This window comes from Triticum dicoccoides, chromosome 1B, assembly GCF_002162155.2.
Source record: "Triticum dicoccoides isolate Atlit2015 ecotype Zavitan chromosome 1B, WEW_v2.0, whole genome shotgun sequence".
Lineage (NCBI taxonomy): Eukaryota > Viridiplantae > Streptophyta > Magnoliopsida > Poales > Poaceae > Triticum > Triticum dicoccoides.
The window spans coordinates 182,480,929-182,486,226 of record NC_041381.1 but is presented as its reverse complement, the minus strand read 5'-3'; positions in this window follow the sequence as shown (position 1 = coordinate 182,486,226).

Sequence of the window (5,298 nt, the reverse complement as noted above, 5' to 3'; positions counted from 1 at the left end):
AGACTAAGAGGAACATTTTTTTGGACTTCTTTGAGGAGATTTTAATGTTGATCATTTTTAGAAGGTTTCTGAGGCTTTGAAAATTCCTCAATTCAAATTTCATTTGAAATAAAACATGATGCTCACATGAGGCTAGCCTAGAGCACTACCAGCAGCTAGGGATGTGACAACTCACCCCCACTAAACAAGAATCTCGTCTCGAGATTCAGGCGTAGGGTAAGATGAAGGGGTAACGCAAACTAGTATAATCTTCACGATCCAGGTTGCACTTCATAGGAACGTTGATTCGATCACCATCATTGTCTTGAAGTCTTGCTCTGAGAAATCCTGTCAACATGACATGGGGAGAAGAAGAAGACTCTAGAAGGGTCGATCTTCTTGAAGATCGAACAACTCACGGAATGAGACATAGGAACATCTCTTGAGCTGAGAGACGAAGCACAGATCTGAAGAAATGGAGTAAGACGGATGACGAGGGTTCGCTAAGTAAACAACAATTCCACACCTAAGAAGGTGGTAAACGATTGTCAACATAGTGAGGAGTTGAGTTGCCATGATACCATAACGATACACCTTAGGGAAGGTGACTCGTAGAGATATTCCCTTAAGTGGCAAAAAGAATTACTTTTGATATAGAGATCATTGAGACTCTCTATATCAGCCTAAGGCAAATCACAGCAATCGATTGGCGGGGTCAGTAGAATGGCATACTCGGACTTGGATGATGTGGATTACCTTGTTGAAGACAACGTAATGGATGAATTTCCTTATCACCGGAGATGGAAGAGACCCGTGGTAGAATGGCACATTGGCGGTGCAAGCTAGGAACAAAATGCAAATGCTGGGAATGATTCTGGTAACTGGGGAGAAGCTCAACAATAGAGAGTGAATTCACTGTTTGAAAAGGTCATAGCATTGCCGAGGAAACTGGGAGCAAACCCAGTTAGTGCCGATGTTAACACGTAGCGCTTGTGCGTGCTCTCAAGAACTTGAGCATTTCCACAATCATCAAGGTTTTACCAACATCCGTGTCAAGGGTCCGGCAACACAACTTGCTACCATGATGAATGATGATGGAGGATGCAGATGCAAAGAAAGATAACACCTTCTCAGATTTCATCTTAGCGAGGCCAAGAAAACAAAATCTGGATGATCGACCGAGAGACATTTAGCACTCCGCTTCTAATGTTCTCCTTGATGTGCTAGTGTAACCCATTCATAGAAATGGTCTGGTATCTAGGACATCAAGTAAAAGGTCAGACTTCGGGATCTCAAAATCCATAGGGGCAACTAGGGAGTAAATCCTATGAAATCCCTATGGGGAGGTGGCCAACTTCCTCAATCAAGATATTATAATAACAGGTCTTCCGGCTGGATGTGTTGGCCACGACATCCACTTTACCGGTTATCGAGGGACCAATATTATAGTTTTTGGGAAATGTTCCAACCATTATATCTGCCTGAGATTCAGATCTGGTTGGTGTCAGGATATTCCAGACTCATCGAGTCTAGGAAAAAAAAATGAAAGTTGCAACACAAATCGACGAGATGACGTTGCGGGATTCTCGGGAGATGAACTACGATAGCAAGCTCCAAAACATGAGCTGGTTCTGCTACAACATGTGAACACGATGTCCAAGACAAGCATGACCACAAAGTAGTCTTATAATAAAACACTACCGAGTTCAGGAGGGGAACCATCATCGAGGATATCGAAGTCTTGTACAAATCCGTCTGGTACCTTCGGGACTAGCACTTAGAACCTATTAACCTTGAACAAATCAATCAGTGGCTTGGTGTGCTAGGGACCCATATAGAATGGAGGTTGCAAGTCTCCGAACCACAGAATACTTCGCACGTATGCATGACTGATTTGGGATGATTCCAGAGGAAGCAAAACTAACTTTCTCAAATCCACGGCGGCAACTTTCACCAAATGCACGTGTATAAGAGGAAGTCACTCCTTTCATCAAACAAATACTTCATGAGTTAGCATAAAGAAATGCTTTCAAAAGTTTCCAACACTAGCTTAATGTTCAACAAAACCATGGAGGAGATAAGGATGTTGTCAATGGGCTCAACAACAATTCATCTGGGTTTCCTTTTAAAAGGAATTCCATAGTTAAGTGAACAAGTGATAGCATTGGTCAGACCCAAAAGTTATAATGGTGTATGCTCGAGGGATCAACCACGAGTAAGACAACATTACGAATATCGTTGGTTCTGGTCTGATTGGATGATAGCCCACACTCAAATCAAAGGATTGATAAGACAATAGGTCCAGCAACTGATCACAGGGACCAATCGATGAAGATATCATCTTTCTTCAACACACACTACACAAGATTATCCCTTTGGAACGAACTAAGTCAGGCAAGCTTTTATCCTCCAACTCTCCAAGTTGTTGTCTAGCTTAACCAACTAGCTCCGGGATATCCAACACAGATTTTTGGAGAAAGGGTGGTTCACAAGAAACCAACTTGATCACGAGCTCAACATAACAGTCAGGGAACAACCTGGTAATACTTCCGAGAAGATATTCGGAAAATCACGAACCACCGGTATGTTACTAAGCTCGAGAACAATCTTGCCTTTCAGGGCAAGACGATATGATCAAATGAGTGAGGACTTGACAAGATCCTAACTCATCAATCGAAGGGTGCACCAAAATAAGGACTAGGTAGCACGATCAATCTTAGAATGGTGATTCAATAACCAACATACTAAGAATAAAATTATTATCCCTTTAACTACCAAGCAACGAGGTTGCTAGGAGTATTGATTTCACACATCACAATTCATTTGTCGGTATTCCGGTTGCATCAACACGAAACCGAGGAATGAAAAAGGATGGCGTGAAGTATCACTATGTCAAGAATTCACAAAAGGTGGTGCAATTCTCATGAAATTCCTGTCATAAAGAAGGTAATACTTCAGGGTAGAACAGAATCAAAAGCTGGATTGGCGTTTGATCTGCGGAATACAACTACTTTGACCCAATCCTAGATATGGATGAGGTACTGGAGTTTGTTTCTCCTAGTCATTCCGCGATAGAATGGCTTGACGGACCACAAGAGTAATAGGCATCGATAAACGAATGCACGCATACTCTTGACTATCAATTGATAGACGAGGGTCAGAATGCAACTAAAGAGAACAACTCAAAGGAACATATAACTTTCTGAGTTGTGGATGCATAGATTAGTATGTCGAACCAAGTTCAACATATTTCTTCCGGATAACCCATGCAGAAAGGTAGAACTGGCAGAGTCACGATTTATGAATGGAGAACTCCTCAAGAGTACTCTAATTGTGATTTTTTTTTGATCCAATAAACATCTGCCATAAGTAGTTCATGGTATTTGGAAGAAGAAGATACCACGGACTTCAAGGACTATCGCAAAGGTTACTAATATCCTAAAGGCACTAGCAATTACTATCAACATGAAGTAGGTAGAGTGAATCTCGGGTTCAGAACCCAGGAGTAGAATACCTACTACTAAGTAGCATCAGGGAGTGCTTTCGAGAATGATGGCCAGAATCATCACACTGGGAACACAAATCATGGCTAAATTACTAGATGATCCCCTAAGACACCTAGGGTCATAATAATATCTCCAACATATATGTCAAGGTAACGGAGTACCTCAACTCACTGATTAGTGTGGTTAAACTGGCCCATGGGAACATTGAAACGGGAAGAAAGGATTTGCAAATGCATCAGACTACTTAGAAACCTGGGATGACTCGGACAGCATAACGGCTGTAAATGCTCAGAAAAGATTTGAGACATTCACAAAAATGGTGGCATAACCACTCAGAAGCACAATAACAAGGTTTCGAGATCAACAATTAACATACGGAAGTAGTAGGAACTGAACTGAGACTTAAATCCAACAATCTTATAAGTCCACTGATTAGTAACACGTGATCCTAATAGAAAGAAGAGATAGCCTAGTTCTTAATCCCCGTAGAAGAGAAGATGACTCAGATCAGAAGGGCATGAGGTATAAGGAGTAAAAAGAGCCTTACGTTCCATCCCACAATCAATTCCCTTATATAACTAAAGAATTTCTAGACTCAACTTCGACCAGTTTGGCTTGGTAATCCTACAGGCAGTCAAGCTCTGATACCAACGCTGTCAGGACCCCGACTCAATGCCACATCGATCTAGCATGTAACACCTCATATCACTTTGCGGCCTCACGCACGGTAATCCCACGGGTGTCGCCTTACTTTTGCCCGGGACCGTTTGCGCCTTTTGGCACACGTATATGATAGTGTCGCTAGCATCCATATGATAAGGAGCCCGGGCTGACATGGCTAGTCGTAAACCCAAAGCGGCACAGACTTACAGGGACAGGCATCCATGACCCAGCATCGAACGTGTCGGTCATCAGTGAGTGAATCCAGGCTGTAGGACTGGGCTAGCAGGACTTCGGTGAACCGGGTTGTAGCGGGCTAACAGGACTCCGGTATTCATCGCGTGACATTTCCCCGAAGGTACAGACACAGGAACGAAGAAGGACACATGCCGGCCAGCCTAAGTGTTCCGGAGCAGTAGCAAGCTACCATAGCTCGGTGGAAACACTAGGAGACATTTCCCCGTAAGAGAGGCTACTAAAGATAAACAACTAGATGGTCAGATCCCACACATACCAAGCATTTCAATAACATACACACAATATGCTCGATATGTGCAAATACAACATGGCATCACAACATGACTCTATGACTCAAGTAATTTATTCAATAGGCTCCGAGGAGCACGATATTACAATCATGGGTCTCATGACCCAACAATCAGAGCATACAAATCAAAGCACACGCGGAAGCTATCATGTCTGAGTACAGACATCTATAAATGAAAAAGGCTGAGAAGCCTGACTATCTATCAGATCCTGCCGAGGCACAAGATCGTAGCTGAGGTAACAAGCTAAACGTCGAAGACCACGCGGAAATACTAGTGAGACTGAAGTCTCTCTGCAAAAACATAAAATAGGCAAACGTGAGTACAAATGTACCCAGCAAGACTTACATCAGAACTATTTACATATGCATCATTATCAACAAAGGGATGGTGGGGTTTAACTGCAGCAAGCCAGCTTTGACTCGTGGCTATCCTGAACTACGACTGCGAGTAACTTTTTTGAGGTGGCGCACACGAGTCCACATATTCACCATATCAATACACCACTATGGATCCGCTCCCGTCTCCCTACGAGAACGCCATCCATAGCACTCACGCTTATCTTGCGTATTTTAGAGTATCCACTTTCACTTGTCTATGAACTGATA